Source organism: Marmota monax, unplaced genomic scaffold (genome assembly GCF_021218885.2).
Source record: "Marmota monax isolate L192 unplaced genomic scaffold, Marmota_monax_Labrador192_F-V1.1 WCK01_AAM20220418_F8-fsc00067, whole genome shotgun sequence".
Classification (NCBI taxonomy): Eukaryota; Metazoa; Chordata; class Mammalia; order Rodentia; family Sciuridae; genus Marmota; species Marmota monax.
In genome coordinates this window covers 3,994,918-4,017,224 of record NW_026695065.1, presented here as the reverse complement: position 1 = coordinate 4,017,224, position 22,307 = coordinate 3,994,918, and positions in this window count along the sequence as shown.

The following is a 22,307-nucleotide window of genomic DNA, read 5'->3' as shown; positions in this document are numbered from 1 at the left end:
AAAATGCTATGTCCATCATGGCTTTCAGTCCACAATTTGGCTAAAACTACTTGATCTACTTCACTGATTCTGCTGCTCCTGTTGCATTTTAATCTGATCTGCTTTATATATTTCAGAAGGGAGATTTATTTAGTAATGTAGGCACACTAAGGTAAGTTCTGACTGGCCACTACCCCCAGTACCCACAGTAACATATAATTGACTTCTAGTTGAAGTCCCCCTGAGAAGGGTTGAAAACATGATAGTTCCAGAGAGGACCAACTAGGGTTAAAAAACCCCACTGCTTGATGTGAAGAAGGAGTTGAACACCTGATCAGTAAATAGTGCAGAAGATCCAGTTCTCAAGGCAAACATTGCCGCAGTCTGGCTGGGCACAATCAGGAGCCACTTGTCGAAAGAAACTAACTTTATTTTTAGAACCACACACGCCAAACAAAACAGCCTCTCAGGAAAAACCCTCAGAGCCTCAACTGCCACCACCGGCTTTCCACAAGCCTCTCTCTCCCACACCAGCTTCTCTCCACCTCCCACAATCCTCCTGCTCTTGAGGCCGATTGGCTGGGTCACGTGGGCGGAGCCAAAAAAGTCCCCCAGTGAGCAGCTCCGTGGTCTGAAAGGGCAGGGAAACAGCCCAATGAGCATCACCGCAGAGGAGCCAATCAGCTAGATGTTGCTGGGGCCACTGTGAGCCAATCATCAGCCGGCAGCTGGAAGTTTGCTGGCAGCTGGAAGTTTGCTGGGGCCCCTTCGGCTGTGGCTCTCAACATCTCCCCCTCTCTGTTTAAACAACAAGCATGTGGATTAGGGACCGTGCCTGCCTTAGGTTGTCCAATAGTACATATGGTCCTTAGGTTGGTACCATTGCAATTGGATCTTACCCGTCACTGACTACCGGTCCAGTATACAGCCACACCTGTGGAGAGGTCTTTGTGCCAGCGGGGGGTGAGGTTCTTTGCCTCACCTCTGTTGGCCCCCAAATTTTAGCTGGACGATCATGACAAGCAGAAGGGAGGAAGATACACCAAGCCAATTGACGGCTCCTTTTGGAAAAATTGTACCACCAATGACATCATCAGCAAAAATACCCCAACATTACCACAAGTTGCTGCACCAACAGATAGTTCACAATGCATACAGGTGAGCTCACAATGTGTCCAGGCAAGTTCTGCAAGCAGTTCAGTGATGGCTATTGTAGAAGCTGTAGATTGGTTTTATCTTTGACTTCACCAGCACTGGGATGAAGATAGGAATTCTGGCAATAATGGCTAAAGAAAAAATTATGTAACATTACAGAAGGCACTAAAAGAAAACAATTTTCTTAACAATTTACATTATCTTTAAGAGAATTATTAAATATAATGAAAAGGAAAGGTGAAAGTAAACAAACAGATCTGTTAACCTCCTTTTTTGTTCACATTATTAAAACAATCCTCAACAGTTGTTTACCCAATTTAAATTAAACCATATAAATCACGTGAAAAAACAAAATATTTGGATCCATTTTATCATGAGCGCTCATCATATATGATATATGGACATACGTACATTCAAACATATAACACAAAACACAAGTGTGCACACATAATATAATACATACAACACATAACATTATAGTAAAGGCCTTATAACTTTTTACAGGTGAAATCTCCATTGCAATGTTTAAAAACTCTATAGTCAAAAAATAGAACTGATCAGCAAAACATTAACCTAGGTCTGTATGAGCTCAAAAAACAAAATAGAACTTCATGATATGGCAAAGGGCAATAATAAAATAGATATTGAAAAAAGCATCCTGGTTCTGTTGCAGATGTAAGAATAGCCAAACTGGAGTTTTGGATATCAGTTGTTACGGATTTGAGCCAAATCATCTTCTTTTTGGTCTGTAGAAATCGCCTTAGTTAATCTTTCTGGAATCCAAATCGGCTGCTGTTATCCCTGTGGAAACACATAAACAGACCCCAGACTCCAGACAATCACTGGGTCAGGACCTTGGTTAATCTCTCTGGAATCCAAATCGGCTGCTGTTCCACCTGTGGAAACACACAAACAGACCCCCGACTCCAGACAATTACTGGGTCAGGACCTTTCCATTGTCCTGTTAGAATATCCTTCCAAAGTACCTTGGGCTTATGCACATTTTTTGGACACATATGCCTTTCCGCAGCACTAAGTCCTGATGAATCCAAATTTAAAAAGTTTAGAGTAAAAAGGGTTATTTTAAGTTTATCTTTGGGGAATATATACCCTTTCCCAATTCCTTCTTTTTGCTTTAATAAGTACATTTTAATAGTTTGATGAGCCATTTCAAATATGCCTTGTCCCTGTGGATTGTATGGGATTCCTGTTATATGAGTAATGCCAAATGTTGAGCAAAATTGTTTAAAAGAGGTAGAAGTATAACGAGGGGCATTATCTGTTTTTAACTGTTTTGGAACACCCACAGTGGCAAAATTTTGTAAGCAATGAGCTATAACATCTTTAGTTTTTCTCCGGCATGAAGGGAGCCCATCAAAAATCCAGAAGAAGTATCAACTGTATCATGCAAATATTTTAATTTTCCAAATTCTGGCAAGTGTGTGACGTCCATCTGCCAAATATGGTTAGGTATCAATCCTCTAGGATTGACTCCAAGATTAACCTGTGGTAAAAAGGTCACACAATTTTGACATTGTTTTATTATTTGTCTAGCTTGTTCCTTAGTTATTTTAAAACACTTTTGTAAAGTATCAGCATTGACATGTGTTGAGAGCCACAGCCGAAGGGGCCCCAGTAAACTTCCAGCTGCCAGCAAACTTCCAGCTGCCAGCTGATGATTGGCTCACAGCGGCCCCAGCAACATCTAGCTGATTGGCTCCTCGGCCCCAGCAACATCTAGCTGATTGGCTCCTCTGCGGTGATGCTCATTGGGCTGTTTCCCTGCCCTTTCAGACCACGGAGCTGCTCATTGGGGGACTTTTTTGGCTCCGCCCACGTGACCCAGCCAATCAGCCTCAAGAGCAGGAGGATTGAGGGAGGTGGAGAGAAGCTGGTGGGGGAGAGAGAGGCTTGTGGGAAGCCGGTGGTGGCAGTTGAGGCTCTGAGTGTTTTTCCTGAGAGGCTGTTTTGTTTGGCGTGTGTGGTTCTAAAAATAAAGTTAGTTTCTTTTGACAAGTGGCTCCTGATTGTGCCCAGCCAGACTGCGGCATTTGGTGGCTCGCACAGGGAGCGACTGAGGGTAAGTGAAACTGCTCGCCCCTGAGGGCAGGGCGAGAGGATGGGTAGCAATTTTAAGATTCCTCTTTTATTTTGCTTCACTTTTGTTTTAAGTTGCCTGTCCCTGGAGATGAGTGAGACGGAAGAAAAACCGCTCACATCTGAGGAAAAACTATTTACGTCTGAGGAACAGATAGGGAGAAAGGATGGATGCACATGTCAGGAGGATAGAAAGGCTATAATGACTTTTTGTTGTTCCCTTTTTATTTCATTCTGTCTCGGTTTTCTTTGGCGTCATCTTGTTGGGTTGTACTATAGTAGAAATACGGGATCAGAAATTAGTAAAAAACAAACTGAAAGAGTGTTAAGTAAATTGTTAGAGGAAGGAGGCATCTCAGTAAAATCAAGAACAATCAGGGCATACGTTGATACAATACAAAAATGTAGCCCATGGCTTTTTAAGGAGGAGTTGTTAAATATATCACAATGGAACCATCATGGTGAAGATTTAAAAAGAATAGAAAAGAAAAGCCCAGGAACTCTGCCAGTTGGCACATTGCCATTGTGGACGTTCATATCTTGTTTGCTTAGTCCAAAGGCTTCAGTTCAGACAATGGTAGAGGAAGGAGAAGACATAATGATTCAAGTAAAAGAGAAGGTCTCTCAAGTTAGTCAGACAGAGGAAAAGATTCAAGTAAAAGAGAAGGCCTCTCAAGCTAGTCAGACAGAGAAAGAAAGTGTAAAACAGAAAAAGCCATCAGGGGGAAAGTTACAACAGGAGGCTGCTACTAACACCTTTCTATCACCAGAGGGTGTAAGTGTCCAACCAACAGCACCACCTCTACAGGAGACTGCTACTAACACCTTTCTATCACCAGAGGATGTAAGTGTCCAACTAACAAGGCCACCTCCATATGCTGGGAGGTCCCCAACCCCCGCAGTTGATAGTTGGGATCCTGAGACAAGATCTCAAATATTAACATGCCCTGTATTTGAGGCAGGAGGGCAGCGATTTTACCAAGTTTTAAATTTCAAAACAGTGAAGCAGCTAAAAGAGGCTGTAACAACCTATGGTCCTCAAGCACCTTTCACTGTAAGCATGGTCGAATCCATTAACAACTTGACGCCAGCAGATTGGGCTAATATGTGTAAAGCTGTGCTAAATGGAGGACAATACCAGTTATGGAAGGTTGCCAATGAGGAATTTTGCAAGGAGACGGCTAGGCGAAATGCAGCAGCTGGTTATCCTCAGAGAAATCTAGATATGTTGTTAGGAAAGGGACCTTATGAGGATCAGCAGCAAATACCAGGTATTTGCCCGCGATGCTCTAGAGGGAGACATTGGGCTAATGAATGCCGTTCTCAAACCACCATAGAGGGTACTCCATTATCAAAAAACGAACAAGGACCAGGTGTTTATCCACGATATCGTGGAGAAAGGCATCGGGCTACATTGCCAAAAAATGGACAGGGGGGCTCAATGCTCCGGGGCCCAAAACCACAAATATACGGAGCACTGGAGGAACCCAGCAACCCCATCAGGGCAGTGCCCAGGACACATTGTCCATCAGATCCCTCATCAGACAAACCAGAGGGAGCGCAGGGTTGGACCTCTGCGCCTCCACCAGAGCAGTACTAACTCCAGAGATGGGAGTTCAAATCATTCCCACAGGGGTAAAAGGACCTCTTCCCAAAGGAACAGTAGGCTTATTATTGGGAAGCAGCTCTTCTACTCTAAAAGGACTTATGATAAGTCCTGGGGTAATTGATCCCGATTATGAAGGTGAAATAAAAATTATAGCCAGTTCTCCAAAGGGTAAATCAGTAACTTCACCAGGAGATAGAATAGCACAGTTACTAATAATATGGCGACTAATCCCCATAGAAGTGCAATAGTATTAGATTGGAAGGATCCTGAAGGATGTGAAGGAACTATACAGCCATATGTATTGGATCATCTTCCCGTAAATTTATGGGGACGAGATGTCCTAGATCAATTAGGTTTGACATTAACAAATAACATCAACCAAAATGCACCCACTATTATGACTAGACAAGGTTTTAGGAAATGAAAAAGATTAGAAAAACAAGAACAAGGTATAGCAGCACCAATACAAATAGATCAAGGAACAGACAGACATGGGTTGGATTTTCAGAAAGGGCCACTGAGACAATAAAAATTACTTGGAAATCAGAAAGACCAGTATGGGTCTTACTTACTAGGTATCCTGAGGCTGTAGGACAATTAATACTCAAAGGAATAAAAGCAGCAAAGGGAGTGTTTGGAATTTCTCCCAATAAAATTATTACTCCATATACTATGAATCAAATTGATGAGTTAGCTAATGAGTTAAATACTTGGGCAATAATCATGTGCAAATCTAATGTTTCATCTGATAACCACTTACCATCTAACCCTTTATTGTCTTTTTGGTCATCGCATCCTGTAATTTTTCCAAAAATGACAAGAAAAACACCTATCATGAATGCTCCAAATATATTCACTGATGGGTCAAATAATGGTACAGCAGCAGTAGTTACCCCTGATCAAACTTTTACACTTTTACATTTTTAGTACCCAAACAATCAGCTCAAAAGGTAGAGCTTAATGCAGTTTTACAAGCTTTTGTGATGTTTAAAGATTCTGTATTTAATTTATTTTCTGATAGTCAGTATGTAGTTAATGCTATAGTATCTCTTGAAGATGCTGGTAGGATTTCCCCTTCTTCTACTGTTTTCTCTTTGCTTTCCACTATACAAAGTCTAATCTGGGACAGAAAAGATCCATTCTTTATAGGACATATCAGGGCACATACAGGATTGCCTGGAGCCCTTAGTTTGGGCAATGATTTAGCAGGTAAAACGAAACACGACATACATATTTTCTCTACACTAGAAGAAGCTATAAATTTTCATAAAAGGTTCCATGTCTGCCGCAGCTCACAATGTGTCCAGGCAAGTAAGAATAGTGTTAGGAGAATAAGATAAATGTATCCATAATAATGGACCTTCTTGTCAAAATACTCCTGTAGGAATATTTTTTGTTGGTAGTACAATAAATAATAAAGGCAAACTTATATCAATTCTATCCAAATGCATATTTTCCATATATGTTTCAATGATTTTTAATGCCTTTCTTGCTTCACATCCTTCAGGATCCTTCCAATCTAATACCATTGCACTTCTATGGGGATTAGTCACCACTCCTAGGCCTCGAAGCGTTTGAGTGGCTTGTTGTAATGGCCAATGTTTTGGCCATTCTTGACAAGAGATGATGCTAAGGTCTGCACCTGTATCCACTAGTCCATTAAATCATGTCCTTGAATATTTAGTTTTAGCATGGGGCGAGAATCTAAATTTAAAGAAATCGTAGCCCAATCTATACCTTTGGAGCCTAATCCCTTGGAACCTCTTTGTACAGTATGACTGGAAAATTTATCATGTAGGCTGGGTATTATTAGTAACTGTGCTATTCTATCTCCCTGTGGGAATGATTTGAACTCCCATCTCTGGAGTTAGTACTGCTCTGGCGGAGGCGCAGAGGTCCAACCCTGCACTCCCTCTGGTTTGTCTGATGAGGGATCTGATGGACAACGTTTCCTGGGCAGTACCCTGATGGGGTTGCTGGGTTCCTCCAGTGCTCCGTATATTTGTGGTTTTGGGCCCCGGAGCATTGAGCCCCCCTGTCCATTTTTTGGCAATGGAGCCCAATGCCTTTCTCCATGATATCATGGATAAACACCTGGTCCTTGTTCGTTTTTTCATAATGGAGTACCCTCTATTGTAGTTTGAGAATGGCATTCATTAGCCCAATGTCTCCCTCTAGAGCATCGTGGGCAAATACCTGGTATTCTACTCCTTTGATACCTAGTTTTGTTAAACCCTCCTCCAATGGGGCAATTCCTTTTAAAATGTCCTGTTTGTTCACAATTGTAGCATGTTCTTGGCCTGGCATCTAAAGCCTGTTTTACTGCAGCTGCCACAATTTGCCCTTGTTCATTAATGTCTCTGGCATCTAAAGCCTGTTTTACTGCAGCTGCCACAACTTGCTCTTGTTCATTAATGTCTCTACATAATTTAATATATGTGTTTAAATCTTCATGTTTCCATGGTCTAATGATATCTCTGCACCAAAGATTCACTTGCTCATAAGCCAGTTGTTTTAATAATGGCATTGCTTTTTCTGTATTCCCAAAAACTCTGGTAGCTGTTTGAATAAGCCTATGTACAAATTCAGCATAAGGTTCATTAGCTCCTTGTATTACCTTAGATAATTGACCTTGTAAACCTCCATGTCCTTGTAAAGTCTTCCATGCCTTAATTGCATCTACAGCAATTTGTGCATATACACCAGGATCATATGCAATTTGTTGCTGCTGATCCTCATAAGGTCCCTTTCCTAACAACATATGTAGATTTCTCTGAGGATAACCAGCTGCTGCATTTTGCCTAGCCGTCTCCTTGCAAAATTCCTCATTGGCAACCTTCCATAACAGGTATTGTCCTCCATTTAGCAGAGCTTTACACATATTAGCCCAATCCGCTGGCGTCATGTTCAAGTTGTTAATGGATTCGACCATGCTTACAGTGAAGGGTGCTTGAGGACCATAGGTTGTTACAGCCTCTTTTAGCTGCTTCACTGTTTTGAAATTTAAAACATGGTAAACTCGCTGCCCTCCTGCCTCAAATACAGGGCGTGTTAATATTTGAGATCTTGTCTCAGGATCCCAACTATCAACTGCGGGGGTTCGGGGCCTCCCAGCCTATGGAGGTGGCCTTGTTATGTGGACACTTACATACTCTGGTGATAGAAAGGTGTTAGTAGCAGTCTCCTGTTGTAACTTTCCCCGTGATGGCTTTTTCTGTTTTACACTTTCTTTCTCTGTCTGACTAGCTTGAGAGGCCTTCTCTTTTACTTGAATTTTTTCCTCTGTCTGACTAGTTCGAGAGACCTTCTGTTTTACTTGAATCAATATGTCTTCTCCTTCCTCTACCTTTGTCTGAACTGAAGGCTTTGGACTAAGCAAACAAGATACGAACGTCCACAATGGCAATGTGCCAACTGGCAGATTCCCTTGGCTTTTCTTTTCTATTGTTTTTAAATCTTCACCATGATGGTTCCATTGTGATATATTTAACAACTCCTCCTTAAAAAGCCATGGGCTACATTTTTGTATTGTATCAACGTATGCCCTGACTGTTCTTGATTTTACTGAGATGCCTCCTTCCTCTAACAATTTACTTAACACTCTTTCAGTTTGTTTATTACTAATTTCTGATCCCATATTTCTACTATAATACAACCCAACAAGATAACGCCTAACAAAACAGAAACAGAGTGAAGCAAAATTGGAACAACACAAAATCATTATAATAGCCTCCTGAAATGTCCATCCATCCTTTCTCCCTATCTGTTCCTCAGATGTGAGCAGTTTTTCTTCCATCTTACACATCTCCAGGGACATGCAATTTAAAACAAAAGTGAAACAAAATAACAAAAGAAGAATCTTAAAATGGCTACCCATCCTCTTGCCCTGCCCTCAGAGGCGAGCAGTTTACCTTCTCTCTTACCCTCAGTCGTTCCCCGTGCAGCCCACCAAATGCTGCAGTCTGGCTGGGCACAATCAGGAGCCACTTGTCAAAAGAAACTAACTTTATTTTTAGAACCACACACGCCAAACAAAACAGCCTCTCAGGAAAAACCCTCAGAGCCTCAACTGCCACCACCGGCTTTCCACAAGCCTCTCTCTCCCACACAAGCTTCTCTCCACCTCCCACAATCCTCCTGCTCTTGAGGCCGATTGGCTGGGTCACGTGGGCAGAGCCAAAAAAGTCCCCCAATTAGCAGCTCCGTGGTCTGAAAGGGCAGGGAAACAGCCCAATGAGCATCACCGCAGAGGAGCCAATCAGCTAGATGTTGCTGGGGCCACTGTGAGCCAACAAAACCTCAACAATAATAAATTTGGAAGCAGCACAATTTCCTTTTTGTTCACTGCTTTTATACTACTCACCTGCCCACCCATGCTCCTGCTCATGTGCTCTCTCTCTCTCTCTCTCCCCCTTTCTCTCTCTCTCCTTCTCTCTCTCTCTCTCTCTCTCTCTCTCTCTCTCTCTCTCTCTCTCTCTCTCTCTCTCTCTCTCCCTGTCTCTCTCTTACTCTCTGCTTGACAATTATTTTGCTTTTACTTTGCTTTCACACACAATTAAGTTCTCTTTCATGACTTTTGGTGTCTGACTTTAAATTTTCCTTCATTGGAATAAAATAACTAAGGTTTTGCAACCACTCCCCACTCTCCTATTACACTTTTACATTAAAAAGTTTTTAACTTTTAATAAAGTCTAACTTGCAATTTTTCTTGTTTATACTTTTGATTCTTATATTTCTGGTTCTTATCACAGATAAGAATCTGTTGCCAAACCTAAAGTCCTGAAGGTCATTAAACCTTTGTTTTAAAATATTAGCTTTTATATTTAGGTCTTTGGCCAAATTTTGAGTTCATTTTTGCATGTGGTATGAGATGAGCTCTAATTTTATTCTTTTCTATGTGTATACCAAGCTGTCTGAGCACCATTTTGGAAGAACCTATTTTTTCTCCATTGAAAGGTCTTGGAATCCTCGTTGAAAATCTATTCCACTTCTGAACTCTCAACCTTATTTCATTGGTCTATATGTCTATCTATATGTCAGTTTCACTCTTTTCATAACTATAGCTTTGTCGTTATTCCAGAAATGGAGAAGCATAAGTCCTCTAAATTAATTATTTTTCATGAATATTCTGATATTTAAGGACCCATGCAGTTATGTATGAATTTAAGGATTGTACTTACCATTTCTGAAAAAAGACAGAATTCTAATAGAGATTTCCTTGAATCTGTAGATTACTTTGGGAAGTATGAGTCATTTTAACAATAGCAATATTTCTAATATATGAATATGATATTCCTTTCCATTTGTTTTTATCTTCTTTAACTTATTAGAATGATGTCTTGTAGATTTCAATGGACATATTTTTCAACTCTTTGTTTGGATTTATTCCTAGGTATCTTACTTTATTTTTATTTTCAATGCCATTTCAAATGGAATTTTTTAAATTTCTTTTACAGACTGTCAATTTTTGGTATATAAGAATTTTTTGTGTGTTTTGACTTTATACTCCGAAACTTCTGAAATCATAATTAGATTGACTAGTGTTTTGTAGATCTGATGGTATTCTCTCTATAGGATCATGTCATCTATGAATCAGTTAAGTTTGGTTAGGAGTGTGAAAAAGCAAATGAACTTTTCTGCTTGTTCAATTTCACTTTGCATAAATGTTTTAATGTTGTAGCATGTATCAGTACTTCATTCTATTTGTTGCTATATATTTTGTATTTTATGCTTATATCAAAATTTTATTTATTCATTCACTATTTTATACATTCGTGTTCTTCCCAACTTTTGTCTACTATAAATAAATTGACAATGAAATTTTGTGTATGATTGTGGGTGTGTCTGTGCATCAGTATTCAATTTTTTGAGTATATACCCAGAAGGGAAGTTGCTGGATCATAAGTCCTTGGGTTCTATGGGGAGGAAAATATCTAATAAAAATATTAGTGTAGAAGATATAAATCTTACAAAAGATGCCATAATTGGGGTAAAGGCAGTGAAATAAAAAGGCAGAATGAATTGATTATTTTCCAAAAAGTGTATAGAAGGCAAAAAAATTTTTCTACTTTACCAATTATGCACTAGACAGATTTATTAACAGAAAAGGAAATACAGTTATTCAAAACTATTATTATAACGAAAATGCTTGGACTCATGTTCTCATTTTAACAAAGACAAACTTCTAAGGGTCAAGCAGGTAAAATAATTTTTTCTGCATATATATTTTATAGATTTTAATATATACAGATTTGCTTATTAATTAATATCTTGTTTTAATTAATCTTGATTCCCCCTTTCCAAGTTGTCTTATAGAGAACAATATGAAACTTGGAAACACTTAATAAAACAGATCTGCATTTTTATCTATTCTCTAGTAGATAATATTTTAAAATCTGCCTACCAACCTTAACACAATTGCATTTCCACTGTTTCCAGTTTGATTCTTAAGGACAAAAATCTGAAATTAGAATCCTTAATTTTTAGGTTTTTAAATCATTTTTAGGCATCTATGTGGTGAGCCGCTTCTGCCGTTTCTGCAGATTATGGTTGCCATTACAAGATGGCGCTGGCTCCGCTGTGGTCTGTGACAAACAACTCCTTATTTGGGAGAGTTGGCGCATGGTTTTTCACCACCCTATGAGAAAGCTCCACGTGGCAGCTTCGCATTGGGGCTTGAGATGCTTTATTAAGGGTGGGAGGGGCATCCGAGAGGAAGAAGAAGAAATATCAAGGGCCTGAATAAACTGCTGAAAGAAGATTCCTGAGTTGTGTCTTCCTTGCGGGCAAGGGGTCGCGACAAGTGGTGCCGAAACCCGGGAACCAGAACTTTCAGCAGTCAGGGGTGGTGCACCGGTTAGTCCCAGGTAAGTGGGATCCGCGACCAAAGCGGGGTTAGTCCCAATAAGTGGGATCCGCGATCAAAGCGGGGTTAGTCCCAGGTAAGTGGGATCCGCGACCAAAGCGGGGCAGCTCCTCTGTAAAGAAAGAGAGAGCATTACATTTTATTGCAGCTGCACTGTGTACTTTCACTTTTGTTTTCTGTATTTCTTTTGTTGTGTCATTTCGCTTTTGTTTTTTGTGCTTCTTTTGTTGTTGTGTCATGGGTGCCGCATCTTCAAGTCCGCTTCTCCTGGCCCTAGATGGCCTGTTACGTTCCAAGGGCCTGGAAGTGAAACATAGTACTTTACAGAGATTTTTACAGAAGATAGATATCGCTGCACCGTGGTTTGCATTTTCGGGCAGCCTTACTGTAACTAGTTGGGATAAATTAGGGAAAGATCTTGACTTTGCTTCTGAGCAGGGCATATTAGAGGGTGGGGTGATACCCCTTTGGAAAATGGTCCGTAGTTGCCTTACAGATGGCAGATGTCAGGAAGCACTTACTAAAGGACAGGAAGTTCTAGAGCAATTACATGAGGAGAAATCGGAGATGGCAGGAAGTGAGGTGCCTCAGGAGGATGGGAGTGTGCGGAGCGTGAAACAGGGGAGGAGACGATTGTATCCAGATCTCAGTACGCTGCGCACACCCCCATGTGAAAGTGGGTCAGAGGAAGAGGAGGATGAGGAGGAAGAGCTCGGGAGGCTGTCTCGTCAGCTAGAGAGTTTAGCTATAGGAGAAGGGAACAGAAATAAACAGGGGCTCAAGAAAAGCGATCCCCCGGATCCACCGCCATATGGTGGGGGTGTTTCGGGGAGAGCTTTCCATGCCCAAACATGGAGGGCTGTTAACACTGAGATGGGTCTTGCTTATCCAGTTTTTCAGGATGACAATAGGGGAAGATTCCATGAACCCTTAGATTTTAAAATTGTGAAGACCCTGGCGGAGTCTGTGCGCACTTATGGGGTGGATGCCGCCTTCACACTAACTCAGGTGGAGAGTCTGTCTCGATACTGCATGACTCCCTCTGATTGGGCTAGCCTTGTTCGGGCTTGTGTTTCCCCGGGTAAATATTTGGACTGGAGAGCATTTGTGCTAGAGGGCGCAATAGAGCAGGCCGCCCAAAACCATGCGGCAGGACACCCCCATTGGGACAAGGATATGCTTTTGGGGCAGGGTAGATTTGCAAATCAAAAGACAGGATTCCCTCTTGAGGCATATGATCAAATTAACAACATTTGCATTCGGGCATGGAAGTCGCTTCCAAATAGAGGAGAGGTGTCTGGTAATTTGACCAAGATTCTACAAGGCCCTACAGAACCCTTTTCAGATTTTGTAGCAAGGATGGTGGATGCCGCTGGAAAGATTTTTGGGGATCCTGATAGAGCCATGCCCCTTATCAAGCAATTGGTCTTTGAGCAATGCACCAAGGAATGTAAAGCGGCAATCACTCCTTATAAAAATAAGGGCATAGAAGCATGGATGAAAGTGTGTAGAGAGATTGGAGGACCTTTAACTAACGCAGGTCTTGCAGCTGCTGTCCTTCGGATTGCAAAAGGGGGCAGTCCTGGTACCAGAACATGCTTCCATTGTGGTCAACCTGGTCATTTCAGACGTGAATGTCCCAAAAAAGACAATTTTACTGGAACTCCTCACGGTGGCCCTTCCAATGGCCTTCGTCAACCGGGGCTGTGTCCAAAATGTAAAAAGGGGAAGCATTGGGCAAAAAGAGTGTAGATCAGTGAGGGACATCCATGGACAGCCTATTTCAGTTGGGCCAAAAAACGGCCGAAGGGGCCCCCGACCCCAGGGCCCACAAATATATGGGGCAGTGGAGAATGTCACACCCGAACCCGAGACATGGCCATCTCTACACCATCCCATGAGACGTGGAGAGCCACTACAGGTGCCGCGGGATTGGACCTCTGTTCCACCTCCAGACTCATATTAACACCTAAGATGGGAGTCCAATTGGTGGAAACTGAGTTCAAAGGGCCTTTACCACCTGGCACTGTAGGTTTGCTAATTGGACGTGCATCCTCTATCTTACAAGGTCTTCATGTCTTTCCCGGAGTCATTAGCCCTGATACTGTAGGGGCAGTAACGGTTATGGTGGAGGCTCCAAGGGGCATTGTGTCTATCTCCCCAGGGGATCGGATTGCTCAATTACTAATTTTGCCTAGCTTACATAATCACTTCCCTGCTGACTCAAGGTCACGGACGGGAAGTGGCTATTCTATGTTGCTCGTTTCAAGGGGATATTGATAATCATTACCCTTCCCATCCATTACTCCATTTTGTTAAAGAACATCCCATCATTTTCCCTAAGGTAACTTCACCCAATCCAATTCCAGGGGCTGTTAATATTTTTACTGATGGTTCCAAGTCTGGAATGGGAGCTTATGTAATTAATGATTCTCCCCCTGTTCAGCATCAATTTGCTCCTGGAAATCCACAATGGGTGGAACTGCAAAATTGTTATTGAGGTTTTTAAACAGTGTTCTTTTCCTTTTAATCTTATTTCGGACTCCATCTATGTGGTACAAGCACTAAAAGTCCTGGAGGCCGTGGGAGCTATTAGTAATGCCCATAATGTATCTGCTTACTTTAATCAGCTTCAACAGCTTATCTGTAGCTGCACTGCTCCTTTTTATCCAATGCACATCCGGGCTCACACCTCTCTTCCTGGTCCGTTATCACAGGGTAATGCCTGTGCGGACTCAGCCACTAGAGGTCAGTTGATATGCTTGGCTTCCTCCTTAGAGGGGGCTAAATTATTTCACCAGAATTTCCATGTTAATGCTTTAACGCTGCGCAGGCGTTTTTCCATTTCAAGAGCGGATGCTCGTCAGATAGTATTACAATGTCCCCATTGTGTCACATTTCTTCATCCCCCTACTTATGGAATGAACCCACGGGGATTGAAGCCATTGGTTGTCTGGCAAATGGATGTGACACACATACCTGACTTTGGTAACCTCAAGTATGTGCATGTTTCTGTTGATACGTGCTCTGGAGTTATTCATGCTTCTGCTTTATCGGGAGAAAAGGCACGTAATGTTATTACTCATTGCCTAGAAGCATGGGCAGCATGGGGTGCTCCTGCATCCCTTAAGACTGATAATGGACCTGCTTATACTGGCAGACAATTACATCCTTTTGTTCTACTATGGGAGTGCAACTTACTCATGGTCTGCCTTACAATCCTCAAGGACAAGGCATTGTTGAGCGTGCTCATCGCACCTTAAAGGAAACTTTACAAAAACAAAAAGGGGGAATAGGAGCTGAACATACTCCTAAAGAACGCCTGTCCTTAGCTCTCTTTACCATTAATTTTTTGAATTTGGATATTCATGGTCGCTCTGTGGCCGATAGACATGTGTCCCCTCAGCCCTCTGTGATTGGCTATGTTAAGTGGAAGGATGTTCTTACAGGCCAATGGAATGGCCCCGACCCCGTGCTGACATGGGCGCGAGGATCTGTATGTGTTTTTCCCCAGGATCGCACGGAACCGTTGTGAGTCCCTGAACGCCTCACAAGAAGAGTCTTGACATCAACCGACCAGCAACAAGAGATACCACAGCAATCCCGTGATGAGGATCTTCACTCTGCTACGTGCTCTGGTTCTGGTGCTGGTGCCGATGGCACAGACGACACCAATGCAGTGGTGGGCAGTGGCACGGGCTTGGCCAATGCCAATGCCGGTTCATGGTAATTCTAGTGTCCTCCCCACTCTTTTCTCTACCTCATGTGAGATGTCTGCTCCCTGTGCCTCTCCTAGAGGGGACATGGAGAGCATTTTTAATCAATCCCAAGTTAATCTCACAGGAGTTTTTTGTTTCAGCCTTGGAAACGCTAATTGCATCAGCCTTAAGACCAAAAATTTGACTAACTGGGAGGACCCATTGCGGTCCAGTCAGGTCTCAGGGAGCATTATCAGTGCCGTACTGAGCCAAGTAGTTTAGGGGAAGCAATCAGGCTCAGGGACCCCCGCAAATAGCTCTGCTTTAAACACAACTACCTTGGCTATTATCTCCAAGGTACTAATCCCAGTGCCTCCTTCTTCTAATAGTACTTACAATGCCACTCATTTCAAGGCCTCCCCTTACTGTACCCCTAATCTTGGTTTCCCCCAACATTTACGCCTTGTCAGGATCATTCTTGGGAGAAACATCAAGTTGCTAAAGGTTTCTCCCTTTCCCCCTCTATTAAGAGGCATGTTTATAACTTTAACAACAGTGCTAACTCCTCTACAGGAGTAGGTTGGTCCTGGTTTCAATGGCTGATTTCCAATGAGAAGGGGGCTTCAGCCGAAATTTCTGCATTGGCTCAATTGCTGGGAGCCAAAAGCTGGCTGGCTAATGTTTCTGGCACTGTTAGGGAGAGTGAACGAGGTAATAGACTTACATCTGTTTCGTTCAACTCTCTGCTATATAATGCCACATTGCCCCCTGCAAGGGTCTGTGTCCAATCCCCATTCTTGCTCCTTTTGGCTAATGACACCTCGTTGGGGATGCTGGATTGTTCTAATGTTACCTGTCTCTTATCTGAGTGTTGGAATGGTTCTTGGACTGTAGCAGTGGTTATGAAAATTCCAACTTTTGTCCCAATCCCAGTCACTGCGGACCCAGATAAATTCCCCATTGTTGAGCTACTTAGAGTCCGCAGAGATTTTGGAATTACGGCAGCTATAGTGACAGCTGTGGCAGTGTCTGCTGCTGCAGCGGTTATGGCCGGAGTGGCCATGGCCAGTCAAGTACAAACTGCTGCCACCATTAATCAAGTTGTTCAACAAACTTCCACCATACTTGAATCCCAAAATACAATTAATCAACATATTTTGTCAGGGATTTTAGCTGCCAACCAAAAAATAGATTTACTCCAAGCTCAGGTAGAAGAATTGGCTGACTTGGTGCTTTTGGGTTGTGTTGACCAACGTGCACATTTATGCATAACCTCTGTCAGATTTAATGATTCCAGGAATGCCTCCCGCATCATTGGCGAATATTTGGCCGGAAATTGGTCCATGGCAGCGGAAGACATGATCCAGTCTCAACTAACCCAGATAGCTGTCTTGAACAGTACCCGTGTCGATCCTGTGACTTTGGGTCAATTCACCGATTGGATATCTTCTGCTTTTTCCTTCTTCAAAGAGTGGGTGGGGGTAGGCATTTTTGGTGAAATGTGTTGCTTCGGTATGTTCCTCTGTTTGTGGTTTCTCTGTCGCCTTAAGGCCCGCAGTGCTCACGATAAGGCTATGATCATACAAGCTCTTGCAGCTTTAGAAAATGGCAACTCACCTCAAGTCTGGCTTGCGCATCTTAAACAGTAAACCTTTGACATGGTCATTACACCCCAAGTTATTATAACATTGCACTGGGATCGACATGACTTTCCTTGTTATTCTCTTAGTGTTGGAAAGCCCTTGCACTCTGCCGGTCTTACTGCCATTGCACGCAGATGGGTTTCCACACTAGTGCTTTTCTATCGTCTTAAAGTCTGTGCCTTTCTTTCTGGGTGCTGTCAACTTGTTTGTCGTTATAAACAGCCACAGTTCAGCCTCAGCTATCCCCCTTCGTCCACCATCGTCACAATACAGGATGCGAGGCAAGGCACTGCACTTGAGTGATCCTTGACGTGGACCTCAAGGAGAGCATGCCCTATTGCATGCGGGTTAGACGCGTCCACGCCCCGCCCCACGAAAAAAGGCGTCGGCTGATATGGCCTCAGATCTGGGGAAGGGCCCTCCTTAGGACTGAGCCATACTATGCAGCCACTTCTGCACAGTGGGATAGGACCTCTACTCTCGCCTGTATTGTTTTAAGAAAACAGAAAGGGGGAACTGTGGTGAGCCGCTTCTGCCATTTCTGCAGACTATGGTTGCCATTACAAGATGGCGCTGGCTCCGCTGTGGTCTGTGACAAACAACTCCTTATTTGGGAGAGTTGGCGCATGGTTTTTCACCACCCTATGAGAAAGCTCCACGTGGCAGCTTCGCATTGGGGCTTGAGATGCTTTATTAAGGCTGGGAGGGGCATCTGAGAGGAAGAAGAAGAAATATCAAGGGCCTGAATAAACTGCTGAAAGAAGATTCCTGAGTTGCGTCTTCCTTGCGGGCAAGGGGTCGTGACACATCTATGAATAATAATTGAAGCATAGGTCATTCTAATCCACTACCAAGTTCAGCCTCATTACATGTCAGTAGATAAAAATTAGCATTTTGATCACTTTATTCTCACCTCTACATTTATTAAATAAGTTTTCCTTTAAATCCTAGTTTTGAGTAATATTATTTGCCACATTAAATAACTGCCTAAATTAAGAATCTAGTCTTTCTGGACATTTTCCCTTGTTCTTAACAAGCTCATAATCCATAATAAAGTTCTACAATTTCTACTTCCAAAATATAGCCCACATATCCAATTCCCTCCCTCCCCACCACCACCAGTCTAGAAATAGACCACACTCATCTCCTGACTGAATGTTGAAATAACCTCAAATATGGGGCTCCTTAGCCAATTCTGCTCCCCAACAATGAGAACACCTTTTAATAAAATGTAAATTAGATAATTTCCTATCATGTTTAAATCTTTCCCTTTCATACTTTGAATTTCACAACCAAACTGTTTACTACAACCTCTAAAAGTCTGCATGACGTGAGACCCTTCAACGATTTTTCCATACCTTCTACTACTACTTTCTACCTCACACAACATGTTCCAACCTCTTTCTAATTCTCCATATTCTAAACTGTTCCTTCTTCAGAACATTTTTTTCCTTCCTGTTATTTGTGTTTAAAATGCTTTTAGCTAGATGAAACTTGAATGTCAAGTCTTACCAATATTTGGTATCTTGTTTGTGATTTAAAGTAGGATGCAATCACATCTTCTATTTACCTTGCTTCACAAATCTATTAAGATTTTCTATCATCCCTACCAGATTGCAAACTTCATGAAGACAAAATTCTTATTCATTTATCATCACACTATAATCTGCACATAGGCTGGTGCCGATTAAAACAATATTCATTTGCCCACTGTATAAAAATTCTATATTATTAATATAAAAGGAACTATCATCTTGTTTCCATTTAATTCATTACTTTCCTCTAACATTTTATATATTTCTAACATGTTTAATAACTTTCACTCAACTGTTACTTTTCCCTCTTTTATGCATAAGCTTAAGTTACTTTTAGATGACAAATTAAAACTTTAGTCTCTCTGTCAAGACATAACTTAACTTCCCAACTTTAGCCCTTAGCCAATTCAAAATGATACATATCAAATTCATGGCGTTAGATGTGTGCCTGGTGATATGAATAATAATAGAGATACATACATATATTGTTCTTACTTCATCTCTTCCTGCCAAACAACCCAGAAACTAGTTCACTGGTGGATACCACTTAGAAACATGGATTGGCCTTCGTTCACAATTACAGTATCCATCCCCAAGTTAGTTTATTAAATTGACTTGGATTTCTATCTTGGTCTATCTTTTTAACTCTAACATGTATTCTTTTGGTTTTATTCTTATTCTAAGATTGTAGTCCTGTCATATCTCTTGATCACTAAAAGGTCATGCTTCTGTTTGAACTTAGTGATAACTATATTATGTAATACTGGAGACATATTCATTAGCTCATTCTGTAGGTTGATGACCAAAGATCTGATTCTTTTATATTCATGGCAAAATTTCCATCCAAAGACTGAAAATTCTTTATGTGTTTAGAGTTGAGACCCTTCTGTTATTGCAATATCCTCAGTACTTACTATTTTAAAATTATTCTTGAACTTCAGTGAGTTGCACAATCAACTTTGCAATAGCACTTTAGTCTTTAAACTTCAATATCAACTCTTGCCAGCTTCTGGTATCTTGTTTGTTACAAAAAAATACGATGCAATCATATCTTCTATTTTGGCAAATTTAGTCAATTCTTTGGTCCTTATAATCTGATTTCTTTCTCTACCTCATTAGTAAAACTATTTTCTGGATTGGTCTCCAAATGATATCACCAATTTCTTAGTTCTAATTGAAATTTATCCCCCTGGGGATGTTTACTAACCATCTCTTTCTTGTTGAAAGGTTCTTAAACTTTATTATTTCTGAACTTTATTTAATGTGTTTTTCATTTCACCTGTTTAACTAGGCATTTTTGTTGCCTTTCAAATAACACATTGTGTCTTCTTTGTCTTAAATAAAAAGCTTTTTCATTGATTCATTTTAATTTGTTACTTAGAGAATTAACTTATTCAATACCTCAATTATCACTTTTATGTGAAGTTGATATTCTTAGTTTCAACTTGTAGGGAACACTCATATTTCTGTTTGGTTGCTAACAATTCCATTTTAATGATTTCCCAGAACCTCATTATCAACATGTCAAAAAGCTGAACCGCTAATCTGATGAAATAACCTCATTTTTTCTAAATGGTTTCCAATGTTTTTTGTTTTCCTGAAAACTTCAGAATTATTTTTATATTTCCCCATATCACTGCCCACATCCAACTACTCAGTAACATACAGTAACATACAGTTTTCTATTAAATTATTTCTTTAAAAAATATTTCTATAAGACTTTATATTCAGCATTCTTTCCAAAAACCATGCTCCATTTTTATAAAATATGCATGAATTATATACAAACACCTGCCTAATTGTTTCCACAGTTTTCAATATTATTTTCTCTGGAGCGGTCATCTCCAGTTGAGTTACATTGGCATAAAGGTATGTAAGATAATACATTCAAGCTTTAAAACAAAAATATTTGAGCACCAATTTATATACTTTTTTGATTCCTAAAATTAAAATTAAAATTTACTAATATTTAGCATGCATTTTGGCACTAGCATCCAACTCAGTTCATATATCATGTGTTTTTTTTTTTGACATGAGTGATATATTTAGATACCATAGTAATGGAGATTGATAGCAGTGGCTGCAATTTTTGTTTTCAGTTTTTTGTTAGATACTGTGGCATATCTGTCCCAATTCAGTGGATTTACATATTATATTACCAATTTTTAATTAAAATAACACTAAAACAATGACTAAGGAGCCCAATAATATTCCTATGATGAAATACAAGGTTTAAATAATATTAATAGTGCAAATACAGATGAATAATATGAAAAAAGCAACACTGAAACTTAGAGAAGTAGTACTTTTTCACTCTTATTACAAGGTAAAAATAATGATACATCAGATATAAGAAGTCATCCAGGAACTGGGGTTATGGCTCAGTGGTAGAGCACTTGCCTCACATGTGCAAGGCCCTGGGTTCAATCCTCAGCACAACATAAAAATAAATAAATAAAATAAAAAAGAAGTCATCCAAATTTACTAATGTCAACAAAAATTTTTAAAATGCATATTTATATCCACTGCTGTTAATGATAAACCTTTCCTTAAATATGAATGTGCTATGACAGCTTCTTGGCTAGTCACAATGGAAAGCATCACAGAAATATATCATAAAATATTATTACTTTTATTTTAACCTCATACTTTTTAACTTTTAGTATACTTTATGATGTTCATATATAGTACAATAGGAAATACTCATGCTTTATAATGAAATAAGTATACACATAAACAAAATGTACATAATCTATAATTTTATTGATAGGAGATCATGATCAAAAATTATATTCGTATCATATCATTCATATCATAAATTGGTTATTTTTTATGAAACCCTACTTGCCACTTTATAATAAAATTATTCAGTCAATAAAGTCTAAACATTTCAGCAAATGTCCTGTGGCTACTTCTAGTTAATATTTCTAACACTTTTCTAACCATATTCCATTCATATAAACTTTGGTGCATAATAAGAAGTCACCAACCATTCCATCAAGTCTTCTCCAATTGACCTTGATAATTTGCTTTTGATATTGAGTTGGATACAATTTTCTTAAAATTCTTTATTTCATTTTCTAAAATCTTATTTCTGAGAGACATCTAGAGTTTTAATTTGTATTAACTATTACAGAATGTAGCAATACTGGGCCTTTACTATTAAATGGCAACCGGGAGCTAGAGCTGAGTAATAGATATTCCCTTTATACTGAATAATTGTTTCAATTCAGAAATTTTCATCTTTATTCTTTTGTCTCTGTGCCTCTAAGACCAAGCATTAAGTGATTGTAATGTTTTAAGGGAAATGGAAGAACTTGAGAGGCTGGGGCAGGACAATCACAAGATTAAGGCCAGCCTTGAAAACCTATTGAGATCCTTTCTCAAAAAAAGATAAAGAAAGAAAGAAAGAAAGAAAGAAAGAAAGAAGAGCCACAGACGAAGGGGCCCCAGCAAACTTCCAGCTGCCAGCAAACTTCCAGCTGCTGGCTGATGATTGGCTCACAGCGGCCCCAGCAACATCTAGCTGATTGGCTCCTCTGCAGTGATGCTCATTGAGCTGTTTCCCTGCCCTTTCAGACCACGGAGCTGCTCATTGGGGGACTTTTTTGGCTCCACCCACATGACCCAGCCAATCGGCCTCAAGAGGAGGAGGATTGTGGGAGGTGGAGAGAGGCTGATGTGAGAGAGAGAGGCTTGTGGAAAGCTGGTGGTGGCAGTTGGGGC